Source organism: Panthera onca, chromosome C1, assembly GCF_046562875.1.
Source record: "Panthera onca isolate mPanOnc1 chromosome C1, mPanOnc1 haplotype 2, whole genome shotgun sequence".
Classification (NCBI taxonomy): Eukaryota; Metazoa; Chordata; class Mammalia; order Carnivora; family Felidae; genus Panthera; species Panthera onca.
This window is the reverse complement of record NC_138346.1, coordinates 158,180,746-158,201,797: the sequence shown is the minus strand read 5'-3', so window position 1 is coordinate 158,201,797 and position 21,052 is coordinate 158,180,746. Positions and strand designations below refer to the sequence as shown.

The 21,052-nt window shown below is 41.0% G+C and overlaps 1 pseudogene; it reads right to left on the bottom strand.

Annotated features, from left to right (window-relative positions):
* Positions 1–12,175: 12,175 nt before the first annotated feature.
* LOC132675973 (RAD51-associated protein 1 pseudogene) lies at positions 12,176–13,276 on the bottom strand (annotated as a pseudogene).
* Positions 13,277–21,052: the final 7,776 nt, after the last annotated feature.

Genomic DNA, 21,052 nt, shown 5'->3' with positions numbered 1-21,052 from the left:
GACTGTCCATTAGCTCCCCTGGTCATTTAGTGAAGCTGAGCTATTGCCCACAAAGCTTTCTGTGCAGGGTCTGTGGAAAAGAGAGCTGAGAGTTCTATGTGGTTGAATAAGCTGAAGAGTAGAATGCCCATTGTCTGTATGCCCCAAGATCATGTGCAATGTCCAGTTTTCCACTTGACCACACAGGAAATGGGTTGGCTATAGTTATTGTTTCAGTGTCAGCAGATAAAGTTATCATGGAGCATATTTCTTTTATGCTGGATAGAGGTTTTTTTTTTAAATCTTTGCATAGTGTGTTTCTTTGTTTTTTGTTTGTTTGTTTGTTTTCAGTGAATGCTGGAAGCTTGGAATTACAACTTCCATTTAACCTTTTCTTTTCTTTCCTTTTTAGAACATTTTCCTACTGCATTTCATGAGAGTCCTAATATCCTAATTGAGTCATGGTACAATGATTTTCATTTATAAAATAAAATAGCACCCACAGCACCAAATTAAACTCTCTTTTTAAATGAAATCATTGGTTAAAAAAATTAACCCTCCAAATAATAACAATGTATATTTTCTACATATGTAATAACTAACACGTTTTTAACAAATTATAGTTCATAGTGCCTATTTATACATGTTTTAATCAACTGTCATTTCAATTCTGTGAAGTAGGTGTTATTGTCTTTTCTATTTTAAAGATAAGAATTGGGTGTCAGAAAGAATAAGTGACTTGCCCATGATCACAGACCAGTAACTAGTGGAAATGGAATTCATGGCCATTTTTTTACACTCTAAATCCTTTCTTGTCTTCAGAGGAAGAGGTCCATATGGATTCACTCACTATTCGTTTACTCAAACATTCAACAAATATTTATGAACACTGTGTTGGCTCTTGAAATGCTTCTGTTAGGAAAAATGCTGGAAATGATGGGGTATAATGGGGTGGTCAGGGAAAGCTTCCTGAAAGAGGTGATGTCTAAGATGAGACAGAATAAATAAGTAGGAATTTATGGTGGGGAATGGGGAACAATGTTCTGAACTGAGGGAACAGCATGTACAAAGGTCCTGAGTCAGGACAAATCATGGTTTGGAAAGTGAATATTAAATAGTGGCCTATTTAGGCATTAGCTGAAACACTGAGTGTTGGAGAGTTAAGGGAAACCTGAGCAAGCTGGGTCTTCAAACTATGCTAAGGACAGTCTTTGAAGATTTCTAAGCTGGGAAGCAGTGTGCTGTTTTTACCACTTCAGAAAGGTCACCCTGGCAGGAGTGTTGGGAATGGATGGGAGAGAAAATAAGGCTAGTATGAGGAAAGACAGTTAAGGTATTATAGTGATGAAAGAGATGACGGATGACAGTGGCCTGAACTGCTGCCCGGTGGCCACATCTGGTCACCTGGGAAACTGTGGCAATTCCATTTGGTGAATGAAAGACAGACCTGCCTGAGCACTCTCTAAGGCTAGCAAAGCAACAAAAGGACCCCAGGTACTTAAACACAATGAGGGTAACAACTTCAGGGCCCCAGTTATGCAAATTCCACTCAGTTGGCAGGCCAGTTAAATTGTTCAGTCTTTGAATTGATTTACCCTCTCCAGATACACAGAAATTTACTCCTTTTTAAATTTTTTTAAATGTTTGTGTATTTTTGAGAGAGAGACAGAGTGCAAGTGGGAGAAGGGCAGAGAGAGAGGGAGGGAGACACAGAATCTGAAACAGGCTCCAGGCTCTGAGCTGTCAGCACAAAGCCTAACGTGGGGCTTGAACTCAGGAACAGAACTGTGAGATCATGACCTGAACCGAAGTTGGACGCTTAACTGACAAAGCCATCCAGGCACCCCCAGAAATTCGCCACTTGATGGTATTTTCCCCTCCTTAGTTAAAAACATGCTACTGATGGGGCGCCTGGGTGGCGCAGTCGGTTAAGCGTCCGACTTCAGCCAGGTCACGATCTCGCGGTCTGTGAGTTCGAGCCCCGCGTCGGGCTCTGGGCTGATGGCTCGGAGCCTGGAGCCTGTTTCCGATTCTGTGTCTCCCTCTCTCTCTGCCCCTCCCCCGTTCATGCTCTGTCTCTCTCTGTCCCAAAAATAAATAAAAAAAAAAACGTTGAAAAAAAAAAAAAAAAAGTTTAAAAAAAAAAAAAAAGCATGCTACTGCTATGCAGTAGACATCATAGCCACTCTGACTGGTTTTATTTGATTGAGTTGTAGTTATCTGAGGATTAGACAGATATTGATTCATGTCATGTTCTGTGTCTTGGATCCTCATCTAATCAAAACATTGCCAAAACATTGTCTCCTAAATGTGAAATTACTCAGTGAATAAATCATAATGTAAAGCTTTCAGGCAAGCCATGCTTAGAAATGAAATTTAAGTAGGAGAAATTACAAAAGAAATAGGACAAACGATTGCTATTCTGAAGATAATCATTTACACTCTCCTGGTAGTTGGTGGTGGGATAGCAAGGTGGCAAATAGAAGGGAAATGCAAATGGGGAGAGTCTACTCAATTAACTATCATTTGCTGCTCTTGACAGAGGATAAAATTTAACCTCCTTAGCACGGAACACATGGCCTTTCAGGATTATTGCTGGCTAGCCCAGTTCCTCTTCCTGGGACACTCTCTTCGTGTTTACCTATGGGTCAATTTCCTTTTGACATTACAAGTCTTTGCTAAACATTACTTCCTCTCTGAAGGCTTTTCTGCCTCCCTCCATCCCCACCGGCCAAATTCTTTTCTTCCTTTGCATTTCCATTGTACCTTTCTGCACTTCCCATTCCAGCATTTGCATGTTATGGGTGTAGAGACAGTCTTTCCTCATTTATTCACAATTCCATATTTATCAATTTTCCTGTTTGCTAAAATGTGTCTGTAATCTGCAAATCAATACTTGTAGACCTTTCACTGTCACTTGTGGATACATTCACATAAGCAAAAAATTTTAGCCGCTCATCATGAATGTTCCCAACTGAGGTCACCCAAGCACTGCTCTGCCTTCTTGTTTCACCTCTCATAGTGTAAACAAGTGTCCTTTTGGTGGTGTGTTTTATGACATGTCTTTCACATTTTTGTGCTTTTTGTTGGTGGTTTTGTTGTTTAAAATGCCCCCCTGCCAAGCATAGCACTGAAGTGCTGTGTGGTGTTCTAAGTGCAAGAAGACTGTGATGTGCCTTACAGAGAAAAACACGTGTTGCATATTGAAACGTGAGTCACAGTGCTGTTGGCCGTGAATTCAGTGTTAATTAGCCAGCAATATATATTAAGTTGTCTTCAAACAGAAACACACATAAAACACAGTTATATATTTATCACATGACAAAAATGTAACCAGATGCTTGCAGGGACTTAACCCCATATTTCCCCATATAGGAGCAGTGGCTCAGTATTCCTCCTAAGTCAGTGTTTGTGGTGACTTTATAGAACATAATAATGACAAATAATGAGAATCAGTTATATTTGTTTAAGTGTCTGTAGAATTCCTTTAGAGATGAGACCATCCTCTTTGTATACCTAACACCCAGAATAATGGTGAAAATTAAGAATATGTTTGGTGCTTAGTATTCTTGACAGTAGTACCAAAGAATATTTCAAATATAATTTCACTGGTAATTGAAATGGGTTCTTCCTTATTCCAAGTCCAAAAGAGTTCCTACTGAAAGGCCGGATGATTATAATACAGTTTTGGTATTAGTTTGGTCATTAACTCCAAAGGAATTGTGAATGGTCTTAAACATTTACTGACCTAAAGGATTGTGGGATTACTGCATTGGAGTCATATAACTCTAGGAAAAGTCAGAGCATATTATATGGCATACTCAACAGAAATAAGGCTCCTTGAAACAGAACTGGCTAAAGCAGTGAGTTTCAGTGGTAGGGCCTAGGGATTTGGAATTTAAAAAGTACTCTAGTCAATCTGATATATTGTGTTCATAATGCTGTTCCAGGGGTTTCTTACCTTGACTATGGTAGAGAATTGTCCTCTCTGGGGCCTCTAAAGGGATCTTTAATGCAGTTCTTTTTGAAGATAAATTAAGGTTTTTGTTTTGTTTTGTTGTGCTTTGGCAAATGAGTGACTCCCTAGACTGTGTATCTTTTACTATATGTGCATTTACAATAAGCTCTACTCTATTTCACCTCTTCTTCACTAAGTAGCAGGTACTGATCAGTGTGCTAATGAAGAGTTGAGGCTTTCATTTTAGGCTTTCTTTTAGGTGTCCCCCACTGCTCTTCTCCCACACAGTCCAGTCTGAGCTGGGATACTAACCTCTAATGTCAGGGCTCTCATAATGCTAATTAGGCTACTATCAGAATAGGCTAGGTTATGCTGTGGTAACAAACAACCTTCAAACTCTCTGTGTTTAAAATAACAAAGTGTTTTCTCTCTCTCTCTCTCTCTCTCTCTCTCTCTCTCTCTCTCTCTCTCTCTTCTAATAATACCCATCTACATTGTGTTGGCAGGAAACAGTGTTCATCAATGGTCATCCAGGGGCCCAGGTTCATGAAAGCCTTGTCATCTTATAACGTTGCTATTTCTTTTTTTATATATAGCTTATTTCTTTATTTTGAGAGAGAGAGAGTACATGTACACTTGTGAGTGGGGGAAGGGCAGAGAGAGAGGGAGAGAGAGAATTGCAAGCAGGCTCCATGCTGTCAGAGCAGAGCCCAACATAGGGCTCGATCTCACGAACCATGAGATCATGACCTGAGCCAAAATCAAGAGTCAGATGCTCAACCAATTGCACCACCCAAGCACCCCAACATTGCTATTTCAACCAAGTCTTCAAAGTTTGCTCTGACAGGGGAAATAAGCATGGACGGTCATGTACTGGAACTTAAATGCATCTGCCTGGGAGTGACACATCATTTTTGCTCCTGTCCCACTGGCAAAGCAAATTATTGGCTATGTCCAACTTCAAGAGACAGAGAAGTACAATCCTCTAGTATTCTTAAAAGAAGAGAAGAAGAGAAATATTGGGCAAGCACTTATAATGCCTACCATTATCTGGTTCACTTTTTTTCCCTACATGTACTATGGTCCTGCCTCCTGTGTCTTAGTCTGTTTGGACTGCTGTGATAAAATATCAGGGGTGGAGTAGTGCATAAGCAACAGAAATTTATTTCTCATAGTTCTGGAGGTTGGAAAGCCCACGATAGAGGTGTCAACAGGGGGCGTTTCTGGTGAGAGCCCATTTCCTGGTTCACAGGTGGCATCTTTTTGCTGTGTTCTCACATGGTAAGAAAAGGAGCTTTCTTGAGTCTCTTTTATAAGGACACTAATCCCATTCATGGGGATTCTGCCCCCATGATCTAATCACCTCCCAAAGACCCAACTTTCTAATACCATTGCCTTGAGAGTTAGGATTTCAGCATATGATCTCTGGGGGGCAGGGGGCACAAACATTTAGATCATAATACCCTGCAAAAGATAGAATCCCAAGTCCCCTTGGAACTCTGTGAACTAAAAAGACAAGTCATCTGCCCTTACCCCTTGTGTCTTTCCAGTAGAATAGGGACAGGATAACTTCAATAACCATTCACATTCTGTAAGAGGAAGAATGAGAGACTCATGTCAATAACTGGTTTGGAGAAATTCTGAAAACTCACTGGCATATGGTGATGAGGAGTATTCCTAGACTGAGCCCCATTCTGATCCCCAGGAAAGTCCATTGATCTCCACAGCCCTTGACATACCCCACTAGGATGTTCTTCCTTTTCTGTTATCATCCTTGGTCTCATATCTGAAGTGGGTACTGGATAGTGCTGCCATCTCAATGTGGGGCTTCAAGCTTTGCTATGGCAGGAGTGGTAGAGAATTGCACACTTGATCTTAAATGCTTCTACCATGAAGTATGGTATGGTAGATCAAGACTAACTTAAATGGGTAAGGCCATGTAATCCACCCACATGTTCAGAAGGAGAGAAGAACCCAAATACATTAGTAAGCTTTGGTATTATTTACCACACCTCATTTTTATTGATATACTTGTTCAAAGTACAGGGTTCCAGCAGACAGACCCAGCAGCCAGGGTTCAAGACTGGCTTTGCTTCTTACTTTCTATGAGATCTTAGGTAAATTACTAACCCATTTAAGAAACCTCAATTTTCTTATCTATAAAATGGAGATTATAAGAATGCCTCCTTCCCTGGGTGGTTCCAAGGATGCATATTTGTCAAGTCCCTAGCAAAGTGCCTAGCAGATAATAAGAGCTCTCAAATGTTAGCTTGATGATTGCTGATCACAATGTGCTGGAATGTGCTAGAAACTGCACTCTTTTTACACAGTAGATATTCTCTGTGGTGGAGGGCTGTAAACCCTCTGCTGGATTATCCTTGAATATGGTGGAATGATATAGGATATTAGAAGTCCTCTGGTAGGCAGCGTTTCTTTCTGAGAGCCTCCATTTATGTAGCACATGGCACTTGCTGTGTAACATCACTAAACATCTTTCTGGTTTAGTGGTTAGGGAAAATCTGTTCATTTGCTTCATGCCCAATTTGGTGAGGGTCACAAACTCCCACTAGAACCCTGCATTTCATTGCTTGAGTCATTGTACACAAAGTTTCATAATAAAGAGTGGTGCCTGATTCCACTGCACCAATGGGAAAACATCTGTTTAGCTTGGGCTGCTATAGCAAAAATACCACAGACATTTATTTCTCACAGTTCTGGAGGCTGGAAGTCTGAGATCAGGCTGCCAACATGAATGGTTCTGGTGAGGGCCCGCTTCCTGGTTTGCAGATGGCTGCCTTCTTCCTGTGTGGTGGAGAAAGAGGGATCTACTCTCTTTTTCTCTTATTAAGGCCCTAATTCCATCATGGGGGTTCCATTCTCATGGTCTCTTCTAAACCTAATTATTTCTATAAGACCCCACCTCCAAATACCATCACACTGGGGATTAAGTCTTCAACATATGGATTTTGAGGGGATACAAACATGCAGTCCATAGAAACATCTAATTGACACCCACAAAACATCATGGTCACTGATGATGTACCAGGCATTATACTCATCACCGATAATATAAAAATGTGTAAGATGTTGTTCTTGCCACAAGGAGTACCAATCCAACAGGGGAAAAGATAGATGAGTGAGCTGAAAATTCCGTATAATGTATTAAATATTCCAATAGAAGAACAAACAAAATGCAATGGGTTTTCAAATGTAGGAACAACTTAAATCTGCTTGGGATATTAAGATTTAGTTTGGTTGCCATGGCAAGTGGGCTGAACCGATCATCAAAAAAAGTTGGTATTTATTTACTGTGACCTATTTATACACCCAAATCATGTTCACTTTAGTATCTTTGGAATTAGGCCACCTAGATTTTTGGTTCCTGTCAGATTTGCCTTGGCTTTGTTACATGTTTTAACAGCAGGATGGCCTGTTATATCCCTTTTGTTTTGCTTTTTCTCCTGGCCTTTGTTTTTAAAGAACTGTATATAAAATAAAATATCCAGTTGGTTTATATGTTGGCATCTGAGCATCCCTGATCAAAGACCATTCACAATTTCACAATCCTGGAATCTCTTCCTTAAGAACCTCAGTGACAGATTGGTTAATGTTATCTTTCAATTCACCTTTCTTTTCATTGGAAATGTAGAAATATATATTATTTTGGCATGCTGAATTTGACCTTTTCCAGGCCAGTTGTTTCATCTGTCTGGGACAAAGGGAGTAAAACAGACTGTAAAAAGCAGGTCAGAGGGGAAGATTACTGATGAGAAAGAAAGCCTGATTCAGAAGGGAGGCGATGGCATTCTCAGTGTTTTTAAAGTACTTTAGATATTGTGCTCTCTCAAGAGAATCTGTCTTGAACAAGCAAAGAAGAATGTCAGGAAATTGTATGGCTCTTGAAAATAGCTCTCCATCAAAGAGTGATAAGAGAGCTCTCTGAAAGCAGGAACCTTACAGAGTGGGGAGCCCGGGTGATGCCAAGACCATCATCCAGCAAACTTTCTGAGACTTTGGCCATTATCTCAAAGTTGACAAAAGGTAGCTGAGAGAGGGATTAAAAACACATGAGAGTGAGAGTCCAGCTGTCAGAAAATAAGACAAATCCTCCTCCAGTACCTTGTTAGACAAAAGCATAAACTAGGACTGGCCAGTCCTAGACAGAGCGGCCACACATGGCTGTGCAGGTTGTCTGGTGCACAAAGTGCCGTATAAAAGACGACAGTGTCCACAGCATAGGTATCATAGATCTGTGCAGTTAGTGTCTTTGAGCAGATGGCATGCAAGTGTCTTATTCTAACAAATCCATTTGTTAGACAGATTTCTGATAGGTGGATAAAACTGCCTCAAGAAAGGGGCTTCTTTTCTAATTTTGGACACACTGAACCAGCAGCAGCCACTGGCTCAGAAACAAATGAAATCAGACATACATATTCCTCAGCGTTCTGTGATACTCGAGTCCACTCTAGCAGGATTGAGCCCTGGATCTCACGTATTCATTAATTTAAACAAGCAAACAAACAAAGAACTAGTTGGACATCTGTCACACACACCAGCCACCATTGTAGACAGTAAGGCACATGGAGAACAAAAATCCCAGCCCTCATAGAGCCTTCCCTCCAAAGTGAGCTATGAACTGTGAACATCTGGGCATTGGGAAGAATAAAGGACAGGGAGAGTTGGTGCAGAGGAACATGATTAGGCTATGAAGGGAGAATGATCCTGCATTTAATCCCGACTCCAGAATAGTGTGGCCTCAGACAATTTGATTCTCCTCACTTTATTCGTTTAATATAGGTTAATAATACTTTCTTCATTGGGTTTGTTGGAAAAATTAAAGATATTTTATTTAAAAACTTTTAGTGTGGAGCTTATGACATAGCAAGTATGTGGTTGGTGACAGTAATTGTTATTATTCTTGTAATTATTATCTAAGTAAGGTTAATAGCATGGACAATCCAGTGCTGTACCCCTGGACAGCAGCCTCTATGCTTGTGGTTGGCCTGACATGGAGGGAGGGTGTTAGGATGGGAAGTTTTACTTCCTGTGGATTTACTTCTTTTCCCCACTGTATAAAACTTGTTTTCTAAACCTCACCGAGGAAGTCCAGTAGAGTGAAAACAGACAGACCTCATGACCTATGTGGGAAATGGACGTTGAAATGAGATTCATCTGAGATGGCAAGGTTATGCTTAGTTATGCTCCTACATGTTTCCAGAGGGGATGACTTTTATGTGAAAGAGAGATTGAGTCAGAGGTTGTCACAGGCGGGTTCTGGGGGCTGACTGAGAGATGGAGATTTGCAAGCAGGGAGATTGTTCGGTGTGCTCCTGGGATCAACAGCTGTAGGAAGAGAAGAGGGCAGGATTGGACAGAAAGGGAAATAAAACAGTGATGCATTGAAACAGAGGCCTCAGTTAAATTTATAGGAGCTCTGTGGCTGGGGGGTGGCTCTTTAAACTTGATTAGAATTGGAGAGAGGGACCAGGACTTAATTCCCATCCCTAGTCATTGAATAGTCAGCTTGCAGGCTGTCCTTGAGGAGGGCAGTGACCTTGAGTTAGGTGCCTCTCTTCAGCAGAGTGTGAACCCCAATGAGGGACTCAGCCAAGAGCTTCAGCTGCCAACACCCCCAGTGGTTACAGAAACAAATGCCTCAGTCCTGGAGAGGCGATCTGAGCAGTATATCCATGACAGAGGTGAAGGTCACCTCCAAGACAAACCCATCCATAAAGAACCCTGCAGACAGAGGCATTAGCTGTGCTTTCTAATCTTTTCTTCATTGTGGCATGTCAAATATAATAATATTTTACATTGCATTAGGATAAACAGATTGGATTGCTTGTGGTCAGAGGAGACAGGCTCAGACACTCCAGTTGCCATATGCCTACCTGACAGCCCAAGGCTTAGAGGATTAGAGTTTTGGCAAGCATATTCATATAACCTGAGCCTAAGCACACTGCTTGGGAGATGGTGAATTAAGGTCATAAAGGCAGGTTTGGAGGGTGCAAAGCTGGTAGGAATCATTTGAGAAAGGCACATGGTCACTGGTGCATATAAAAAGTGAAGCATAATTTGGGGTGCCTGGGTGACTCAGTTGGTTAAGTGTCCAACTCTTGACTTTGGCTCTGGTCATGATCTCACAGTTCGTGAGTTCCAGCCCTGCATCGTGCTGACAGCATGAAGCCTGCTTGGGATTCTCCCTCTCTCTGCCCGTCCCCTGCTTGCGCATGCATGTGCTTTCTCTCTTTCAAAATAAGTAAATAAACTTAAAAAAAAAAAACGTAAAGCATAATTCTTCCCATCACATTTGTGTAAGTCTCACTCTTTGAGTACCTTAACTGTTAGAAAGTCAGAGGCTAGGCTCCAGCTCGCAGTGTGTTTACTTTGAACACTCCCTCCTTCAAATGGTTTTGAGACTCACAAAACTTCCCGGTGTTCAGAGATATGAATTTAGTTTCTCTATGGCTGCCTGTTACTTTGGAGCCAGAATTCAGTTCATGGTTATACATCCTGATTGACGTGCCCCTAAAATATATCATTGATCTCTCTTTCCTTTTTTTTTTTTTTTTTTTAACCTAACCAGGAGGAGGGAAGCAAATAATATTGTGTAGCTTCCATCTGGCATTAATTTCTCTGTGCTCCTCATCAGAATATGATGGAAGTTGGAGAGTCCTGATGTGGCCCATGGTGATTGTCTGACTGCTGCTGTCCATCACAGAGTCACAGGTGAATGCCCTATTGACATTTCTATCATTAACCAACATGTCACATGTCACAAACTGGGATTATGGTTGTGTTTCTTTGTCTCTCATCGTATTGGTTCATACAGTATGTAGATATTCAACATTGAATTAATTACCAACATAAAAGGGAGATTTCTTAAAAAGTCAAAGGATCTGCAATGAGTGGGCCCTAGTTTGTTACCACATAACAATTGGTTCATGCTGAGTTTTGGCTGTACCTTCCTTCATGAGATGGGGCATGTGCTCTCTAGTTTGCCTCAGTCCTGGTTCCTCCCTATCCATTTATTTCAATTATTTATGTTACCTACTGTACCCTATGAGTATGAGTGTGACAGTTGATTTGTGTAATTTCAGGAGGTCTCTTGGGATTCCTAAAAGGCATGAAGAAAAATGGCCAAAATTAGTCTTGGGGACAACAAAGATGTTACAATTAATTTGGTATGACTTTTATTGATCAGCTAGTCTAGAATGCAGCCCTTGTCCTGGAAGCCTGTAGGTGCTCTGCACACCAGGGAGGAAGCCAAGCAACAGCTGCTGAAGAAAAATGGCTGTAAAAAGCGTGTAGCAGGGGAACGCCCCAGTGAAGGTAAGCAGTGAAGACCTATGGTTAGAAATGGGACAGTGAGGCAACTGCTGAACAAGAAGGGTCTGAGAGTTCAAGAGATGAGTCAAAGGATGGGTTCTAGGAACCTAGAACAAGGGGGAGGAGGACTGGAAAGATACCTGTGGAGGTCAGGGGTTCCTTCTGATGCCACAAGGGAATCATACAGCTGATAAACAAAACTCGTTTGACTGAAAACAGTCATGTTTGTTCTACATAGTATTCTGTTCCATCCCAATCCAGAATACTAATTTGCTAGGGTTTTTTTGTTGTTTTTTTTTTCAAAACTTTTTCACTTTTATTAAAGGCTTTGATGAGAACTTCATAAAATGTCATGAAATTCTATTTGCTATACAATAAACATCTACTTCTGAGTAGGAGACATAGGTCATTATAGCAACCATTTTAATGGGTAAATGAATTCTAAATTCTTAGTATTTGACTAAAATATGAAACATTTTTGCAATTAAACTGACAATGTAGCTTAAGTAAGATTTCAGAAATGTCTCCTGGAAAAAGTGGGAATGTTTCCTTTTAAACTCTGAATAGTTACAATTAAGGTGCCATAAATTAGACAAAGCTAGAAAGGAGCATCATGTTTCTAGAAAAGAATAGCATGCAACATGGACTTTCTCCATGTCAAAGTGACAACCACTGAATGACAATGACTTATTATACACAGGAAAAATAGAACACATTCTCCAGAAGGAAAGGGCATTACAAGATAATTCTGATAAACAAACCCCTTATTGAAATCTTGAATAGCTTCAGAGAATATCATCATGGAATGGGTAGAGGCAATTTATAGGACATTAAAGGATTCCTTTATCTTATGATACCCTCCTTAAATATAAACACAAATCAAATATAAACACACTTGTAAAACTGTGATTCTCTTAATCAAACATGTGTTTACTATCACACTCAGCTACTAGCGGCATTTGGATGCAAAGGTTTAACTCGTGCTAATCTGGACAAACCCAGGCGGAGACTCTGATTTGGAGACTTAACAGACACGCCTGCCAGTGGGCTCCTGATGCTGCTGCTTCCGGACATCGCTGGTGGGACCCACTTAGGTTTTTTGTTTTCAGCCAAAGGACTGCGTATTTGTAATGGTTTCCTAGTGACTTCCAAAGAACCAGAAACCTTTTTTGGTGAAGGCTGAAGTTCTGATTTCACAGAAGCTGGAGCAGAGTCTCCTGAAGTCACCAAAGTATTACATTTGGATTTAGGTTTCTTCTCCTTCTTTTCAACTGGGGATTTGACCTTCACTTCTTTCTTTTTAATTTCTTTCACTTTATTTTTTCTCACAGTGAAGTCTTCATCATTATCTTCACTCTCACTAAAATCAGAGTCATCCTCGGACTCTTCACCAGTTGCAAAGTCTGGTTCAGAGTCATTAGCACTATCGCCATCACTGCCTTCCAGAAGAATCTTCCTCTGTTGTACCATAGCCTTTGATGCTGCTTTTCTTTTCCCTTGAACACCAGGAAAATCATCTTCCTCAGTAATCTTATCCAAATCTAAATAATCGCTGGCTACACTGCAATTGGAGATATGAGGGGCCTTACTCATTGTTTCACTTTCACGACTGTCACACTTTTCAATGCTTTTATCTTGAGCCTCTTCCACATCAGTGGTGACTGTTGGAAGTTCCTTCACTGATAAAGCAAGTGTGACTTCTAAGTCTTGCTGGTAGAGCTTGTCATCTAAAGCCATCCTTTTTTTAGGGGTTTTCTCTTGCAATGGGATATCTTCTTTCTGGAGATTCTTCAGTTTAGGTTTCCTTGTTTCTAGTTTTAACTCCTTTGGTGTTGTTCTGGGTTTTTTATTTAAAGGTGCAGTTGCAGAAATAAAGTCATCATCACTGTCAGAGTCCTCAAACTGTGAGTAATTGACCGATTTCTTATGCCTCACAGGCCGCACCATGGCCCCCTCCAAGGCTGAAAGTTTGCAGCTTTCAAGTTCTTGTTGGCAGCAGTGGCTGTTTCAATTCCCCTAATTTGCTAGGTTTTAATGGGCAAAGCAATTTGTTATTTATGTAAGTAGTGTTAACAGAGAACATTTAACTTTAAAATCAGGTAATATATGTGACAATGTAACCATTCTAGACCATCTGCAAGTGGGATAATGGATCAGATCAGCCAGTTTTTAGTAGATATATCCCATGGGATAATAAAAATCTATGGGATACTTGCTGTCCTATTTCTCCTTCTGCACAGCCCGTGCCTTACACAAGCACAGAAGTTTGAATTCATATATTAGGTGGGAATCTGTGAAATTCATGACATTGAATTGTTCTGCTTTCTACCCAAGTCTGCAATTGCTACAGAGATTACTAGACAAGGAAGGAGTGGGTCTGCCCTGTGGATTCTTTGACAAAGTTGTTATGGATAGTCTTATCCTTTGTATTAGATTTCTGAATGCCCCTTGTATGACAATGGTCACGTTGGTAACAGTACTTTCTCCCCTCCTTTCTCTCTGCTCCTTTTCCCTCTTCCTTTCCCCTCATTACCCTACCTGCTTTCTCTTCCTGCCAGTGTTCACCGTCTCTAACCTTTCTCAATGTTGTGTAGGGAAAACCCTTTCCTTTCATTTCTCCTTTCCTTGCTTCCTGTACCTTTGGCTGACAGACTGGCTAGTTTTTGTTTGCTTGCTGGAATTCAGGGTTTCCTGCCATCCCATGGCTCCCTCTTTCTGTTTTTATTCCTTCGATGGAAAATGCAGCTCTTTAAATCTTCAAGGAGTTGGACGAGCAGACACTAAATTTCTCACCCCATCCTAAGTGCAGCTTAGCCTCCCTTCACCCTTTTTTTGGGGAGAGGGAACTCCCTCTTTCCTTTGGTTTCTCCATCCTGCCTAGGTTTTGGTGGCCTGTGGCTGGATATTTGGAGGATTAGGATAAGGGTACCAAGTTAGTTATGTTTTGAGCCATTTAGGATCCTCATTCTCAGAGTGAAGACAAGAAGCCTGGTTCAGCAGCCACAGTGCCCTGTTGAGGGATAAAGCCAAGAGGTCTGTGAGAGGCCAGGATGTGGGCATCTGAAGAATGACTCCATCCAGCTGAGCCAGCATTCTTGTTTGTATAAGAATCAACAAAAGCAAGATAGAAATAACTTGAGAAAGACTGGGCAGGACTGTGAAATTAAGATAGAAAGCAAGAATCTATACAGAATGATTTAAAAAAAGCTATACAGAATGAGAAAGAACTTTTGCTTTGAGGAATATTGTGATCTTCCATTTTTGAGCTAAAAATGGCCTTAATTGGACCTTAATAAGAGAAGCTCCTGATTCACAGACCTCAAGATAAAGAAAGCTGTAATTGCTCCAGATGTAGGTGTGTTGCTCAAAGGAGCCCAAGCCTTAGCAGTCTGCGTATATAAATAAGCTTCTATTAATAGTAATCCCCAAATCTTGTTGGTTGCATGCTTAGCCTCCATGATGCAAAGTCCTGTGGCATATAGACGAGTCCCAAAGTCTTACATAGAACCAGGACCACTATTGCTGTTGGCAGCTACTTGCTGCTGGCCTTGCTGACCGAGTTCCTTCCAGGTTACTGCAAAACTTTTGTAAGCAACTATCTCTATGGCAGTTGTACCAGTGTTGACATGGAGGGCAGACAGGTTTTTCATTCTGGCTCTAGTTATACTTAGTCTTTAAGTGTGGCAAGAGGGAGGCACTTTCTGTTCTGACATAATTTCTGTGTGTGTGTGTGTGTGTGTGTGTGTGTGTGTGTGTGTGTGTAAGTGAGAGAGAGAGAGAGATGTGTGTGTTGGGATCTCACAAAACATTGTGCAAGAATGTTACAGGGTTTCATGAAATAGCTCAGGTACCAACAGTCTCCCCCACTAAATAGTGGGCTTGCCAGGGGGCATGCTGCATTCAGATCCTCCTGCCCTACTCCTTCATGGCATGCCAAGCCAGACTTCTTCCCAAAAGAGAGATTCCCTCTGAGGGAGTTTGCCTTTCCCTTCACCACCTCTGTCCCAGCCCCAGGCATGTCTAGTCCTTGCCACAGCTGTGGAATGGGTTCAAACAGTTTTTTTCACTGCTGCTTAGCCTCTGTGAAAAACAGTGGGTACCAACATAAACTTGGAAGAATACTCAGACGTATCTAGTGGCCTCGAACAAAAGGGTCATTGGCCATCATAATTAACAGCCTTGAGTTCCTTCAGAACATGTTTTTAAAGTTTATTTATTCTGAAAGAGAGACAGTGCAAGTGGGGGAGGGGCAGAGAGAGAGGGAAAGAGAGAAAGTCCCAAGCAGGCTCTGAGCTACCAGTGCAGAGCCTGACATGGGGGGCTCAAACCCGTGAAACTGTGAGATCATGACCTGATCTGAAACCAAGAGTCAGATACTTAACTCACTGAGCCACCCAGGTGCCCCTCCTTCAGAACATTCGCACCAAAAATGTCAATCTAGTTGTCCCTACCCTTCATCCCTGTGTTTCACTCAATTACCTGAGTTCCAGAGAAAGGTTTTAAAATCTATTTTTTCCTAATTTTGTCTTATGACTATTTGTCAGCTGGTCAGAATAAGGCAATGTTTACAGAGAATAAGATCGATTTACAGGATCTTAGCCTGTTGCTTACTCTGTATGGGTTAAAAAGACTTGCATGGAAACCAGCCATCCTTTGTAGCAGGTGTATGATAGAGAAATGCACTCAAATTTCCAAACTTATAAATGATTTTTCTTATAAATGTAGACCTTGATAAGGAAACTATTTACATAACTTCCAGCTAGTCTTCTAGAATGCACATGAAGAGAGTAAATATTCCCAAAGAATGACAATGTTTTTCTTTCCAATCTTTGATTTCTCCCTCTCTCCTTCCTTAAGAACAAGTCTCCTCCTTCCTTAAGAACAATACAAAACAAAAGGCTCTTCTTTATCTCCTTCAGGCTACTGTAACAGAATATCAGAGACTGATAAGATAGATGGTTTATAAATGGCAGACATTGATTTCTCACAGTTCTGGAGGCCGGGAAGTCCAACATCAAGGCCCTGGCAAATTTGTCACCTGGTGAGACCCACTTCTTGTGACAGCTGTCTTCATGTGGCAGAAGGGACTAGGGACTCTCTGGGTTTGCTTTTATAGGGGCAGTAATCCTATTCATGAAGACTCCACCCTCATTACTAATCACCTCCCAAGGCCCCACCTCCTAATGGCCTCCCACTGGAGGCTCGGTTTCAACATATGACTTTAGGGGCCAGACATTCAGTCCATCACAGACTCTTAAGAGACTTTAACCATGATGGTTTTGTAGTCGCAGGTCCCGTTCCACTGCCTCTGCTGCTGAACTTCCAGACAGTGGCATCAACACTCATTGTTTCCACATCACTTCCTATTCTCTTGACAACCTCTTACAATCTGATTTCACCCTCACTGATCTGTTGAAACTGCCATGAAAGACCAAAATGATCTAATTGTCAAATCTTATCCTCCACAGCTCCTGGCAGCACTGTGAACATTGTGTCCTATTTAAGACTCCTCTTTTGATTTCCCTAATGTTGTGCTCTACTGTATTTTTCTCTATATCTCTGGCTCTGACCTTGTTTCATTCTCTGGATATTTTCTTCCTTTTGTCCTTTAAGTATAGGGTTTTAAAAAATGAAATATTTTCTGCATATGAAACTGCAAAGACAGAATACCCAAGTACCCATCACCCCGTCTAAGAAAGAAAATATTACAGCTGTAGCTGAAATCCCCTGTGAGTGCCTTCTTAATTATTTTCCCCTTTTTCCCCCCAAAGAGATAACCAGTGTCCTGGACTTTGGGGGCATCATTCTCGTATATGCTTTATACTGTTACAAAAAATGTTTGTTATCATACTTCCTTGTCCAGTTGAGCAGTGTGTCTTTGAACAAATCTAGGGAGGCACTGTTTACAAAGGTTATGATAGGAAAAGTGCTCCTTAAAATTGTGCAGTGTACATCCTGCACAGAGACATGCAGGGCCTTCATTGTTTTGCCTGTTTGGGAGCTTTTTAAAAATTTTTTTTGATGTTTTAATTACTTATTTTTGAGAGAGAGAGACAGAGTGTGAGTGGGGGAAGGGCAGAGAGAGAGAGAGAGGGAGACACAGAATCTGAAGCAGGCTCCACGCTCTGAGCTGTCAGCACAGAGCCTGACATGGGGCTCAAACCCACAAGACTTGAGATCATGACCTGAGCCAAAGTCGGTGTTTGGGTGTTTTTTTATAAGTGGATATTATACTGAATGTATATATGTATGTATGTAACTTGCTTCTTTCCCTGAACATCATTGCAAAATTGGGGGAAGAGGTGTGGCCTACAAGACCACCCTCATTTCTGACACCAATTGTGAGTTCTGGAGCTCCCAGAACTACTCTCACATTGGTAATTCACTACAAGATTCACTGAATTCACTGAGAGCTGCTATCGTCACATTTAGAGCTTTACCAATGGGAAAGGATACAGATTAAGAAGAGCCAAGGAAAAATGCATGCAGCAGAGTCCAGGAAACTACTAGACATGGGGCTCCCAGTCTTCCTCTCCCTGTAGCATCATGGACAGTGTTACTTTCTTAGCAACAATGTGTGACAATATTCACGAAGGATTGCCAGCCTGGAGACCTCACCCAAGCCTTGGTATCCAGAATTTTTACTAGGGTTCCATGGTTCACTGCCCATATGGCTTACCTCCAATATACAGCTTCTCTAGATTGTCTGATGACCAGGGCCCCCAGGAAAAGAAAGACATACCCGATATGAAATTCCAGGAGCCTAAAGATCAACTCCCACTAGCCAAGGGCAAAGGCCAGATGTGTCCTTGGGTAAGTTTAATTCTTCACTACATAATTATGTTTGGGAGATTCATTTACATTGTTGCAGGATGCTGAAGTTTGTTTTCCTCTTAAGACATATTTGGGTAGTTTCAAAGTTTTGGCTGTTAAAAACAGTGCTGCGATGAACATTCGAGTACACATATGTAAGTTTCTTTTGGGTATGTATATATAACTAAGGACGGGATTGTTGGACTGTAGGGTATATGCTTCTTCACATTTCCTAGACAATGCCAGACTGTTCTCCAAAGTGGATATATCAGTTCATTTTCCCACCAACAGTGTATGAAAGTTACAACTGCTTTATGACCTCACCACATTTGCTATTGTTGGATTTTTTGTTGTTGTTGTTGTTTTTATTTGATTGGTATGTAGTGGTATCTTATGGTTTTAATTTGAATTTTCCTGATTCCTAGTGAGTTTGAGCTGCCTTTTTTTTTTTTTTAAGAGAGGAAAACAGTTTTATTGTTGAATGAGATTAAACCAGAATGTGATGCACATCACAGATAATCCACGAAGAGATTACAAAGACAGAAGGAAATCTCACCCATTATATATAGCTAAGGGGATACAACCAATTACATTCATATTTTCAAGATGGAATTGCTAATTTTCTTGTATCTTTATGAGTGAAGGTAGGTTTTGCAATTTGGAGTCAGGTGGCAGTTGTCAGATTTACAAATGCCCTCAGAGGACAATACCGTGCCCTTGAAGTCCACACCTAGAATGATATTGCGGGGTGAAGGATCAGCTCACCTTTAAGTCCGCTGGAAACAGCAGTGACTGTATCTGGTCCTGCTGACGTACAGATCCAACCGCAGTGAATTTGCACTGAAGTTGCTCATCATCTGTTCATATGCGGGCTGCCTTTCATAGTATTATTAGCCATTGGGTTTCTTTAAGCACTGCTTGTTCATACTTTTTGTTCATTTTTCATTTGAATGGCTTGTCATTTTCCTTATCAATTTGTGTGAGTCTTTTACTGTTATAGTATTATGGGCACTACATTTTTGTTGTTATATGCATTGCAAGTACATTGCCTAGTTTGTCTTTTTATTTTTGGTTTGTGATTTTTGTCTTTTGTGTGAGAGTCGCAAATACCCCGTGGTCAATATATTCTAAATTTTTTAAAAAATTTGGTTTTTCAGGGGCGTCTAGGTGGCTCAGTTGGTTAAGTGTCCAACTCTTGGTTTCGGCTCAGGTCATGATCTCACAGTTTATGGAATCAATCCCCCCCTCGCACTCAAGGGGCAGAGAGAGAGGAGAGAGAGAATCCCTAGCAGGCTCCATACTATTAGCAGGGAGTCTGATGCTGGGTTCATTCCCACAAACTGTGAGATCATGACCCGAGCCAAAACCAAGAGTTGGACAGTTAACCGAGCACCCAAGCAGTCCAATCTTGTCCTTTTTTATGACTATATAATATTCTGTTGTTTGAGTGTGTGTGTGTGTGTGTGTGTGTGTGTGTGTGCGCGCGCGCGCGCGCGCACCACATCTTCCTTATCCATTTATCAATCAATGAACACTTAGGCTGCTTCCATATCTTGGCCGTTGTAAATAATGCTTCGATAAACATTGGGGTGCCTAAATGTTTTTTTTTTTTCAAATAAGCGTTTTTGTTTTCTTTGGATAAATACCCAGTAGTGGAATTATTGGGTCTTATGGCATTTCTATTTTTAATATTTTAAAGGGCCTCCATACTGTTTTCCACAGTGGCTATACCCGTTTACATTCCCACCAACAGCGCACAAGGGTTCCTTTTTCTTGACAGCCTTGCCAACACTTGTGATTTCTTGTCTTTTTGATTTTAGCTATTCTTGATTGAATTTTTATTGATCATGATGTTCTATCCATCTATATCTGTTTACCTTTGTACACACACATATACATTGTTAAATATGATTTGCTAATACTATATTTAGGGTGTTTTTTTTTTCATTCTCCTTTGATTTTTCTTTCTTGACTTCTTTCCATATTTCAAAGAGAGATTGGCAGTGAGGGCATTTTGTCTTCTACTCTTATATCTCACCAGATGAACTCAGATCACTATTTCCATCCCTGACATTTCTCCTGAACTCAGGACTACATATAGTCACCTAAATAGTTCATTTGTACTTGATCAAAAATGATCTTCCATCAATGCCTACTTTTTTTTTCTAACTTCCTTAACCTAAAAATTATCTTTGATCCCTCCTCTTCATTCTACTCAATATCAAATAGTTTCAATGGTCTGTTCTGTCATAGGATATATCTTTACTCCATCTTTTCATTTCCTTCCTGACTGTCATACTCCAGGTCCTAATTACTGTTTGCCTTTGTTTATTGTAAGAACTTCCTAATTAGTCTTTCTCCCTGTAGATCTCATTGCCCACCCTCATTCTCCCATTCGAGTCTATAGGTTGTGCCAGATAATCTTTAAAACACACATTTTTCATTGTATCAGTATCCAAGGCATGCTCTTGTTTATATGATAGCCAAGTGCGTCCCATTTTAGACTTGACATGTGTCTCTAGCCACATTGCCCATCAGTCCCCTTCAGAACCTATCCTTCAGCCAGACTGCTTGTCCCTAACATGTCCTGGCATTTCCAAGCTCTAAATGTTTCCCACATTGCCCTTACAATGTCTCTGACTCTGAATCCCAAATCATCATAACATATAGCTGGTGTTCACTGAACACTGTTATGTTCCAGCTAATGAGCTAGCTGTTTAATGTATGTCTCATTTAATGCCACCATGTTCCTCCTTTAAAAAAAATTTTTTTTAGTGTTTATTCATTTTTGAGAGAGGGAAGGAGGGAGAGAGAGAGAGAGAGAAACAGACAGCCAGAGCATGAGCAGGGGAAGGGCAGAGAGAGAGACACACACAGAATCCAAAGCAGGCTCCAGGCTCTGAGCTATCAGCACAGAACCTGCTGTGGGGCTCAAACCCACAGACCGTGAGATCATGACCTGAGCCAAAGTTA